The following is a 12,485-nucleotide window of genomic DNA, read 5'->3' as shown; positions in this document are numbered from 1 at the left end:
CCACTGGTGGGCGAGTGGGTGTGTGGGTCAGTGGGTGAGTGAGTTGGTGGGCGAGTGGGTGTGTGGGTCAGTGGGTACGAGGGTGAGTGAGTTGGTGGGTGTGTGGGTCAGTGGGTGAGTGAGTTGGTGCGTGAGTGGGTGTGTGGGTCAGTGGGTATGAGGGTGAGTGAGTGGGTGGGTGAGTGGGTGTGTGGGTCAGTGGGTATGAGGGTGAGTGAGTTGGTGGGTGTGTGGGTCAGTGGGTGAGTGAGTTGGTAGGTGAGTGGGTGTATGGGTCAGTGGGTATGAGGGTGAGTGAGTTGGTGGGTGTGTGGGTCAGTGGGTGAGCGAGTTGGTAGGTGAGTGGGTGTGTGGGTCAGTGGGTATGAGGGTGAGTGAGTTGGTGGGTGAGTGGGTGTGTGGGTCAGTGGGTGAGTGAGTTGGTGGGCGAGTGGGTGTGTGGGTCAGTGGGTATGAGGGTGAGTGAGTTGGTGGGTGAGTGGGTGTGTGGGTCAGTGGGTGAGTGAGTTGGTGGGTGAGTGGGTGTGTGGGTCAGTGGGTGAGTGAGTTGGTAGGTGAGTGGGTGTGTGGGTCAGTGGGTATGAGGGTGAGTGAGTTGGTGGGTGAGTGGGTGTGTGGGTCAGTGGGTGAGTGAGTTGGTGGGCGAGTGGGTGTGTGGGTCAGTGGGTATGAGGGTGAGTGAGTTGGTGGGTGAGTGGGTGTGTGGGTCAGTGGGTGAGTGAGTTGGTGGGTGAGTGGGTGTGTGGGTCAGTGGGTGAGTGAGTTGGTGGGTGAGTGGGTGTGTGAGTCAGTGGGTATGAGGGTGAGTGAGTTGGTGGGCGAGTGGGTGTGTGGGTCAGTGGGTGAGTGAGTTAGTGGCTGAGTGGCTGTGTGAGTTGGTGGGTGCATGGGTGTGTGGGTGGGTGGGTTGGTGAGTGAGTGGGTTGGTCAGTGAGTGAGTGTGTGTGTGCGCGAGTGGTTGGGTGGGTGTGCGGGTGAGTTGGTGGGTAAGTGGGTGTCTGGGTGAGTGGGTGGGTGAATTGGTGGGTTAGTGGGTGTGCGGGTGAGTTGGTGGGTAAGTGGGTGTGTGGGTCAGTGGGTATGAGGGTGAGTGAGTAGGTGGGTGAGTGGCTGTGTGAGTTGGTGGGTGGATGGGTGGGTGAGTGGCTGTGTCCACGGGCACCTGTATCTGAGTGAGCCGGTATGTGTCCACTGGTGGGCGAGTGGGTGTGTGGGTCAGTGGGTGAGTGAGTTGGTGGGCGAGTGGGTGTGTGGGTCAGTGGGTACGAGGGTGAGTGGGTGGGTGAGTGGGTGTGTGGGTCAGTGCGTGAGTGAGTTGGTGGGCGAGTGGGTGTGTGGGTCAGTGGGTATGAGGGTGAGTGAGTTGGTGGGCGAGTGGGTGTGTGGGTCAGTGGGTACGAGGGTGAGTGGGTGGGTGAGTGGGTGTGTGGGTCAGTGGGTATGAGGGTGAGTGAGTTGGTTGGTGTGTGGGTCAGTGGGTGAATGAGTTGGTAGGTGAGTGGGTGTGTGGGTCAGTGGGTATGAGGGTGAGTGAGTTGGTGGGTGTGTGGGTCAGTGGGTGAGTGAGTTGGTGCATGAGTGGGTGTGTGGGTCAGTGGGTATGAGGGTGAGTGAGTGGGTGGGTGAGTGGGTGTGTGGGTCAGTGGGTATGAGGGTGAGTGAGTTGGTGGGCGAGTGGGTGTGTGGGTCAGTGGGTATGAGGGTGAGTGAGTTGGTGGGCGAGTGGGTGTGTGGGTCAGTGGGTATGAGGGTGAGTGAGTTGGTGGGTGAGTGGGTGTGTGGGTCAGTGGGTATGAGGGTGAGTGGGTGGGTGGGTGAGTGGGTGTGTGGGTCAGTGGGTACGAGGGTGAGTGAGTTGGTGGGCGAGTGGGTGTGTGGGTCAGTGGGTGAGTGAGTTGGTGGGCGAGTGGGTGTGTGGGTCAGTGGGTACGAGGGTGAGTGGGTGGGTGAGTGGGTGTGTGGGTCAGTGCATGAGTGAGTTGGTGGGCGAGTGGGTGTGTGGGTCAGTGGGTATGAGGGTGAGTGAGTTGGTGGGCGAGTGGGTGTGTGGGTCAGTGGGTACGAGGGTGAGTGGGTGGGTGAGTGGGTGTGTGGGTCAGTGGGTATGAGGGTGAGTGAGTTGGTGGGTGTGTGGGTCAGTGGGTGAATGAGTTGGTAGGTGAGTGGGTGTGTGGGTCAGTGGGTATGAGGGTGAGTGAGTTGGTGGGTGTGTGGGTCAGTGGGTGAGTGAGTTGGTGCGTGAGTGGGTGTGTGGGTCAGTGGGTATGAGGGTGAGTGAGTGGGTGGGTGAGTGGGTGTGTGGGTCAGTGGGTATGAGGGTGAGTGAGTTGGTGGGTGAGTGGGTGTGTGGGTCAGTGGGTGAGTGAGTTGGTGGGCGAGTGGGTGTGTGGGTCAGTGGGTATGAGGGTGAGTGAGTTGGTGGGTGAGTGGGTGTGTGGGTCAGTGGGTGAGTGAGTTGGTGGGTGAGTGGGTGTGTGGGTCAGTGGATGAGTGAGTTGGTGGGTGAGTGGGTGTGTGGGTCAGTGGGTATGAGGGTGAGTGAGTTGGTGGGTGTGTGGGTCAGTGGGTGAGTGAGTTGGTAGGTGAGTGGGTGTGTGGGTCAGTGGGTATGAGGGTGAGTGAGTTGGTGGGTGAGTGGGTGTGTGGGTCAGTGGGTGAGTGAGTTGGTGGGCGAGTGGGTGTGTGGGTTAGTGGGTATGAGGGTGAGTGAGTTGGTGGGTGAGTGGGTGTGTGGGTCAGTGGGTGAGTGAGTTGGTGGGTGAGTGGGTGTGTGGGTCAGTGGGTGAGTGAGTTGGTGGGTGAGTGGGTGTGTGGGTCAGTGGGTATGAGGGTGAGTGAGTTGGTGGGCGAGTGGGTGTGTGGGTCAGTGGGTGAGTGAGTTAGTGGCTGAGTGGCTGTGTGAGTTGGTGGGTGCATGGGTGTGTGGGTGGGTGGGTTGGTGAGTGAGTGGGTTGGTCAGTGAGTGAGTGTGTGTGTGCGCGAGTGGTTGGGTGGGTGTGCGGGTGAGTTGGTGGGTAAGTGGGTGTCTGGGTGAGTGGGTGGGTGAATTGGTGGGTGAGTGGGTGTGCGGGTGAGTTGGTGGGTAAGTGGGTGTGTGGGTCAGTGGGTATGAGGGTGAGTGAGTAGGTGGGTGAGTGGCTGTGTGAGTTGGTGGGTGGATGGGTGGGTGAGTGGCTGTGTCCACGGGCACCTGTATCTGAGTGAGCCGGTATGTGTCCACTGGTGGGCGAGTGGGTGTGTGGGTCAGTGGTTGAGTGAGTTGGTGGGCGAGTGGGTGTGTGGGTCAGTGGGTACGAGGGTGAGTGGGTGGGTGAGTGGGTGTGTGGGTCAGTGCGTGAGTGAGTTGGTGGGCGAGTGGGTGTGTGGGTCAGTGGGTATGAGGGTGAGTGAGTTGGTGGGCGAGTGGGTGTGTGGGTCAGTGGGTACGAGGGTGAGTGGGTGGGTGAGTGGGTGTGTGGGTCAGTGGGTATGAGGGTGAGTGAGTTGGTGGGTGTGTGGGTCAGTGGGTGAATGAGTTGGTAGGTGAGTGGGTGTGTGGGTCAGTGGGTATGAGGGTGAGTGAGTTGGTGGGTGTGTGGGTCAGTGGGTGAGTGAGTTGGTGCGTGAGTGGGTGTGTGGGTCAGTGGGTATGAGGGTGAGTGAGTGGGTGGGTGAGTGGGTGTGTGGGTCAGTGGGTATGAGGGTGAGTGAGTTGGTGGGCGAGTGGGTGTGTGGGTCAGTGGGTACGAGGGTGAGTGGGTGGGTGAGTGGGTGTGTGGGTCAGTGGGTATGAGGGTGAGTGAGTTGGTGGGTGTGTGGGTCAGTGGGTGAGTGAGTTGGTAGGTGAGTGGGTGTATGGGTCAGTGGGTATGAGGGTGAGTGAGTTGGTGGGTGTGTGGGTCAGTGGGTGAGTGAGTTGGTAGGTGAGTGGGTGTGTGGGTCAGTGGATATGAGGGTGAGTGAGTTGGTGGGTGAGTGGGTGTGTGGGTCAGTGGGTGAGTGAGTTGGTGGGCGAGTGGGTGTGTGGGTCAGTGGGTATGAGGGTGAGTGAGTTGGTGGGTGAGTGGGTGTGTGGGTCAGTGGGTGAGTGAGTTGGTGGGTGAGTGGGTGTGTGGGTCAGTGGATGAGTGAGTTGGTGGGTGAGTGGGTGTGTGGGTCAGTGGGTATGAGGGTGAGTGAGTTGGTGGGTGTGTGGGTCAGTGGGTGAGTGAGTTGGTAGGTGAGTGGGTGTGTGGGTCAGTGGGTATGAGGGTGAGTGAGTTGGTGGGTGAGTGGGTGTGTGGGTCAGTGGGTGAGTGAGTTGGTGGGCGAGTGGGTGTGTGGGTCAGTGGGTATGAGGGTGAGTGAGTTGGTGGGTGAGTGGGTGTGTGGGTCAGTGGGTGAGTGAGTTGGTGGGTGAGTGGGTGTGTGGGTCAGTGGATGAGTGAGTTGGTGGGTGAGTGGGTGTGTGGGTCAGTGGGTATGAGGGTGAGTGAGTTGGTGGGTGTGTGGGTCAGTGGGTGAGTGAGTTGGTAGGTGAGTGGGTGTGTGGGTCAGTGGGTATGAGGGTGAGTGAGTTGGTGGGTGAGTGGGTGTGTGGGTCAGTGGGTGAGTGAGTTGGTGGGCGAGTGGGTGTGTGGGTCAGTGGGTATGAGGGTGAGTGAGTTGGTGGGTGAGTGGGTGTGTGGGTCAGTGGGTGAGTGAGTTGGTGGGTGAGTGGGTGTGTGGGTCAGTGGGTGAGTGAGTTGGTGGGTGAGTGGGTGTGTGAGTCAGTGGGTATGAGGGTGAGTGAGTTGGTGGGCGAGTGGGTGTGTGGGTCAGTGGGTGAGTGAGTTAGTGGCTGAGTGGCTGTGTGAGTTGGTGGGTGCATGGGTGTGTGGGTGGGTGGGTTGGTGAGTGAGTGGGTTGGTCAGTGAGTGAGTGTGTGTGTGCGCGAGTGGTTGGGTGGGTGTGCGGGTGAGTTGGTGGGTAAGTGGGTGTCTGGGTGAGTGGGTGGGTGAATTGGTGGGTGAGTGGGTGTGCGGGTGAGTTGGTGGGTAAGTGGGTGTGTGGGTCAGTGGGTATGAGGGTGAGTGAGTAGGTGGGTGAGTGGCTGTGTGAGTTGGTGGGTGGATGGGTGGGTGAGTGGCTGTGTCCACGGGCACCTGTATCTGAGTGAGCCGGTATGTGTCCACTGGTGGGTGAGTGGGTGTGTGGGTCAGTGGGTATGATGGTGAGTGAGTAGGTGGGTGAGTGGCTGTGTGAGTTGGTGGGTGGATGGGTGGGTGAGTGGCTGTGTCCACGGGCACCTGTATCTGAGTGAGCCAGTATGTGTCCACTGGTGGGTGAGTGGGTGTGTGGGTCAGTGGGTATGAGGGTGAGTGAGTAGGTGGGTGAGTGGCTGTGTGAGTTGGTGGGTGGATGGGTGGGTGAGTGGCTGTGTCCACGGGCACCTGTATCTGAGTGAGCCGGTATGTGTCCACTGGTGGGTGAGTGGGTGTGTGGGTCAGTGGGTATGAGGGTGAGTGAGTAGGTGGGTGAGTGGCTGTGTGAGTTGGTGGGTGGATGGGTGGGTGAGTGGCTGTGTCCACGGGCACCTGTATCTGAGTGAGCTGGTATGTGTCCACTGGCACCGCTGCCAGCTTGGAGAGATGCAGCTCGCTTTCGCCCTGCGCATTGATCGCCAGCAGCCCCGTCAGATGCGACAGGGTCCACGCTTGGTCCACGTTCACCTGCCTCAGCTTATTTTCACTCACCTGGAGCAGCAGCAGCAGCAGCAGCAACAGCAGCAGCAGGAACAGCACCAGCAGCCAAGCGCGGATGGATTTGATTTGTTTCAGCAGCGAGGGCCCATGACGGTAAAGACGTTATACGCATGTAGTGAGCGACTTCCGAGACACATCGTGTAGAGGCCTTCTTATTTATTCTCACACTGGACGATGCAGAAATATCAACGTCTCCACGTAGCTACACATAGCCTACCCTTCTACACAACCCCATCGTCGGCGTCCAACTGCACGGTTATTTGACTAGCGCAGCGACAGCGACGGTGAGAGCCCTGCAGGAGATCGGCCACGACGAAGAGAGATGACGGCGAGCGGCGACGCAGCCAGGACCCAAGACCCGCAACAGCAGCGAACCTTCTCTGGTTCGGTCCCCCTTATATATGTAGTGACATAAGAGGGGAGGGGCTGCTGGGGGCTCTGGGATCCTAGGCAAATAAGCCCTTGGCGCCAGGCGCTGGGATCCCAGGCACCCCAGACAGCTAAGCCCTTTGGCGCCACCAACGGGGGGGCTGTGTGTGCTCTGTGGGATATCTGGGGGCGCACACAGCCCCACCCCTCGCTGGGGACGAGTCATAAAAGGGCAGCTCCCTGGCCGATCAAGGCCAGTCGCAGCTCAAGACCCGAGACCCGCCAGCCAGCCAGTTAGGACCCTGGACCCCCTCGTCCCGCTTCTCCTTGTAAGGGCCGGGACGCTGTGCGGGCCAGTGGTGGGACTCTGGGACTCCCGGCTCTACGTCCTTGTAAGGGCGAGTTCCGAGGAAGCCAGAGTCCAGACCCGCACCTTGGCTCGGTCGGGTCAGATAGCCTCCCCTAGGGTAGTTGTAGCCGGAGGACCCCAGAGCGTAGCCAGAGTAGTGTATCTAGGCTGTGTACCTAGGCTGTGTATCTAGGCTGTAACAGAGTATCAGGACTGTTGGAGTGTTGTATTGTAATAAAGAAGTTACCTCTACAAGTGTCTCCGGAACCCATTATACGCATGTAGTGAGCGACTTCCGAGACACATCGTGTAGAGGCCTTCTTATTATTCTCACACTGGACGATGCAGAAATATCAGCGTCTCCACGTAGCTACACATAGCCGACCCTTCTACACAACCCCATCGCCGGCGTCCAACTGCACGGTTATTTGACTAGCGCAGCGACAGCGACGGTGAGCGCCCTGCAGGAGATCGGCCACGACGAAGAGAGATGACGGCGAGCGGCGACGCAGCCAGGACCCAGGACCCGCAACAGCAGCGAACCTTCTCTGGTTCGGTCCCCCTTATACAGTGATACCTCGGTTCACGAACTTAATTCGTGAAATGACTCTGGTCGTGAACCGAATTGGTCGTGAACCGAGGCACATTTTCCCATAGGGTTCAATGTAAATTTGGTTAATCCGTTCTGACCTTTTTTTTGGTTTTTGAAGCACAAAAATATGAAACAAATGACAATACACATTACTGTAGTACTGTACAGTATAGTAATGTATAAAGAGAGAACACTAACCTTGCTTGAGATGACCTCTGGCATGGAGGAAGGCAGGTGGGAGGCGGGTGGGAGGCGGTTATTGTTTGGAGGGAGAGTCCCCCTCCATAAGGACATCAGGGGGATCTCCTTCAGGGGTTTCCTCTCTCCATCGCTCGGGGTTTTTTTATTTTTAGGTGAAGAGGGATGACTGTCACAGCTGGCGCATGTGTGCCTCTCCGCTCATTCCGGGGTGCGCGCCGCGTGCATGCGCGTGCGCGTGCGTGCGTCCGCGCGCGCGTGTGTGCGCGCGCGCGTGCGTGCGTCCGCGCGCGTGCGTGCGCGCGCGCGTGTAGCCTGCGCGTGAAGGGCAGAATAGGCGGGCGCACCACGTGTCGCGAGCCCCCGAGGAGGAGGAGGCGGGTACTCCCTCGGCTGATTTTGCATTGCTCGCTCCCGTTACAATAAATCACGACCATGTGACAGCCTGGGAATTAGCATAAAAATGGGCGCGGCTCCTGTTCGTGAACCGAAGCGGAGTTCGTGAACCGAAGCATATTTTTATGAAATTTTCTGGTCGTGAACCGAGTTGTTCGTGAACCGAAGCGTTCGTGAACCGAGGTATCACTGTATACACCCCGGTGTGGCCCACGCCCCCTTCCAGAATCTTCAAGCAGGTTCCCGGAGCTTGAGGTCTCATATTCTTAGGTTTTTTCGGTAAAGTCACGTAGGTAAAAAATTAAAATTAATAAAAGTAAAATTAAAATAAAATAAAAATCACGACGTTTGGAGGCAACACAAGCTTCCGTCTTCAGGTGGAACCGTCACAGCCACGACAGCTGTATCAGGTGAGAGAAATTCCAAGAACACAGTATTTGTATATATACTGGTTGAAGGTGGGAGGAGCCAAGGTAGGCCCTGGATATTGTTTTTGTGAGGTTCGGTGCGGCTGAAGCACGCTGTTAGGAATGAGCCTTTGTTGTGTAAACTAGGTGCGGATGATGTAAAGGTGCGTGTAAAGGGACTGAGCCTTTTTGTTATGTAGAGATGATGCGGCTTGAGGTCTCGCTCAGACTTTGACATTCACCACCGATACGGCCCCCTTATAATTAGTCAGTACATAACTTGCACATAGACTAACACGGCCCATAGACTCAGACAGAGACCCAAAGACTCAACATCCCCCGTATAGCCTCGACGGACTGTTGGGGCAAGTGCCGTTAGCGAGCACCTCTATGCAGGCCAGAAGGGCGGCACACGAGGGGGTGGGTGGCCAGCACCACGCTCACCACACAGAGACCCACAGTTTGTTGTCCTTGTCCGATCGGCGCGGTCGGCTCCGTCGAACGTGCGGCGCTCTGCGAGCGGCTTCTCCTCACCTCGGACAGGAAGACAGAGAACTTGCACGCGTAGCAGGGGTCGTACTTGTCCACCAGGTGCAGGAGGAAGGCAAAGTCGTTGCGCACGTCCGGAATGTCCTCCACCCCCGTCTCCTGGCGCGCCTCCGCGAAGCTGTACTCCTTGAGCCTGCCGTGTCAGCGCCCCCCCCACCCCCCCCCCAGCACAGAGAACTCAGCGCCCGCCCGTCGACCCTCGTCCCAACGCGGAAGATCTCCCACGAAGCCACCGGTAAAACGTTACGATACACGTAGCGGTGTCGCCGCCCGCGCTAACCGCATCTCCACGATCGCCGAAAAGCCCGCAGACCAAAGCCAGAAGGCTGCCGCACGGCGATCCGGTGCCACGCCACCGCTCCGCGGCAGCCCGCCGCCCCCCCCCCCATCTCACCTGCCGGTCACCACCCAGTAGAAGATGTGGGCACAGGTGAGCGCGTAGACGCACATCGTGGTGGCGTAGGCCATCCACATCACGACCATCCGACGGCGTCCGCCGGCCCTCGTTCTGCTCCGGGGGGGGCCGGTCGGGGGGCGTGGCGGCCTCGCCGGGGTCGACGAATCGGACGGAGGGCCGCGGCGGTGCCGGCGGCGGCGGAGACTCCGAAGGCAGCTTCTCCACGGCGGGGGAGTTCGTCGGATCTCGGGTCGCTGCGCGCGTGGGATTGCGTGGACATTTGGCGACGCGTCATGACGCACAGACGCACAGAGACCCATAGAGACCCACAGAGACGCACAGAGACCCACAGAGACCCATCGAGACTCACAGAGACTCACAGAGAAATGTAGAAGACCCACATAGACCCATAGAGACCCATAGAGACACACAGAGACCCATAGAGACTCACAGAGACTCACAGAGAAACCGTAGAGACCCGTAGACACCTACAGAGACCCACAAAGATACATAAGAGTCTCACAGAAACCCTTAGAGACTCACAGAAACCCATAGAGACTCACAGAGACCTGCAGAGACCCATTGCCATTCTGAGACCCACAGACCCACAGAGATCCACGAAGACCCACAGAGACCCATAGTGAATCATAGAGACCCGCAGAGGACCCATCAGGACTCACAGAGACCCGTAGAGACCCATAGAGACCCACAGACCCCGCAGAGACCCACAGAGACCCAGAGACCCATACAGACTCAGACACCCACATCGTGACGCACATACACACGCACACCAAGATCCCCCGTATAGCCTTAACAGACTATAGGGGCAAGTGCTGGAACGGTACACGAGGGGGTGGGTGGCCAGTACCACGCCTGGCCGCCTTTGTCTCCCCAGTGGCGATGTTTACACACCGCACCAGGTACTCATTTGAGGCTGAGAAGACCTAGAGGAGGCCCAGAACTGGTACAGGTAGAAACAGGTTCCACACTGCCCACCAGGGATTGTTTGTCTGTCGTGCACGAATGCGCTGTCCAACCAAGTTACTACCTGCCCACTCCGAGGAACGTGTTTCAGATAATCGTCGCTGGTGTTGGCCGTGAGCGGAAATCGAACCTGGGTCGCCGGGTTCATAGCGCAGCGTAGCGCTAACCGCTTCACCACCGCTCCCCACACACCCGCCAACCGTAAGCCAAACTGGTTATGAAAAGCAGAGGGATAGCAAGATGCGTGAACGGGCCTCGCTGTCCCAAAACAGAGGTCGCAACCGGGTACCCGATACCCGTACCCTACCCGATACCCGGCTACCCGTACCCGGTCGGGTACGGGTAGCCGGGTAGCCGTTTGCGACCCTGGTGCGGCCGGGTACGGGTACGGGTAGGCCGTGAGTCACTGATGAAGTAACCGTTTGTCACTCATTTCGGGTAGGGTACGGGTAATGGAACGGGTACCCGTCCCCGGCCGGGTACGGGTACCCATTTGCGACCCTGGTGCGGCCGGGTACGGTACGGGTAAGGAATCAAAACCGTTTGCAACCTCTACCCCCAAACCCACGCAGGTTCTCCCCCCAAAAGGGGGAACTTTTTTTAGTTTTGTTACTTAAGGGGGCAAGGGATGACTAAGGCAGGAAGGAGGCGTGGGCCGTCTCTTCGTAGTCAGCCCCCTTCTAACCTGCAGCTCCCCACTGTGGCGGGCGGCGCTGGCGGCTGCAGCGCCGCCGCTGACGCCAACCCTCCAGTGCGGCTTCGTGCCGGCGTGCGTGGTCCACTGCGAGTCCAGGCACTTACCCAGCACGCACACAAAGTGCTCGATCTTGGAGCTCGTCTCCGGGAACCTGAACCAGAAGTTCCTGGTGGCCGTCAGGATGAGTGTGTGCAGCACCACGAGATGCGGGAAGTAACTTGCTGATCCACAGCACCGCGTTGTCGTAGCAGAACTAGTTGATCAACCGGTACTCGGTACTGGTCGAAGCCCACCTGGGCGAGTGTGGGAAGGCAAAATGAACTGGGCCGTGGCGGTGATGTCGCATGCCCCTCCCTTGCGGTGACAGAGCTGGCTCAATGTGGCTTTGGCCTGATGATGCCGGTTGTAGTTACTGGCGGAACAGCACCGTACTCAAGATCGTCAACGTTGTGGCTTTGCTCTTCAACACACGGTGTGCTGTACTAGGTATTACACTCTACACTACACTATACACTACATACATTACACTATAATGTACATTACAATATACACTACACTAACACTACACTATACATTACACTATAATGTACATTACAATATACACTACACTATACACTACACTATACATTACACTATAATGTACATTACAATATACACTACACTATACACTACACTATACATTACACTATAATGTACATTACACTATACACTACACTATACACTACACTATACATTACACTATACATATAACACTAACACTACACTATACATTACACTATAATGTACATTACAATATATACACTATACACTACATATACATTACACTATAATGTACATTACACTATACACTACACTATACACTACACTATACATTACACTATACACTACACTATACATTACACTATAATGTACATTACAATATACACTACACTATACACTACACTATAAATTACACTACACTATACATTACACTATACACTACACTATACACTACACTATACACTACACTATACACTACACTACAACTATACATTACACTATTCCTCGGGCAATTGCCGGTGGTGCCGAGCCGGCCCGAGGGGGAACCTCACCGTGTGAGCCCTGGGGTTGGCCACGAGCGTCCTCAGGACGGTCTCGTTCCACTCCTTCAGATCCACGTCGAAGCCTCTCGGCACCGGCACGCACAGAATGCGCTCGTTCATGTTCTGGGCGGAGGTGGGGCAAGTGGGTACCACGTGACCATGACGTGACGCCGTGTGGTCTCCTTAACTCAGGTTCACTTTGCGAGATTCCCGGTGTACGGGGGGAGATAACCCATATAGACCCAAGATGTGCTCTCTAGCCAGCGCTATGAGTGAGCTCGCACGTCGAGTTGGAAGCCACGACCCCCTCTGTACCAGGCGAGATAGTTAACATCTCCCGGCCACCGTGATGATGAGACACACGCGAAGTCCAAATATGCAGAAGGGGTAGGGATGGAACCCACATAGACCCAAGATGTGCTCTCTAGCCAGCGCTATGAGTGAGCTCGCACGTCGAGTTGGAACCCACGACCTCCTGCGTACCAGGCGAGGTAGTTAACATCTCCCGGCCACCGTGATGATGAGACACACGCGAAGTACAAATATGCAGAAGGGGTCGGGATGGAACCCACATAGACCCAAGATGTGCTCTCTAGCCAGCGCTATGAGTGAGCTCGCACGTTGGAACCCACGACCTCCTGCGTACCAGGCAAGGTAGTTAACATCTCCCGGCCACCGTGATGATGAGACACACGCGAAGTCCAAATATGCAGAAGGGGTAGGGATGGAACCTATGACCTGCGTACCAGGCGAGGTCGTCAAC

Source organism: Lethenteron reissneri, unplaced genomic scaffold, assembly GCF_015708825.2.
Source record: "Lethenteron reissneri isolate LAM-NWPU_2019-01 unplaced genomic scaffold, ASM1570882v1 scaffold_1546, whole genome shotgun sequence".
Lineage (NCBI taxonomy): Eukaryota > Metazoa > Chordata > Hyperoartia > Petromyzontiformes > Petromyzontidae > Lethenteron > Lethenteron reissneri.
This window is presented reverse-complemented; position numbering follows the sequence as displayed.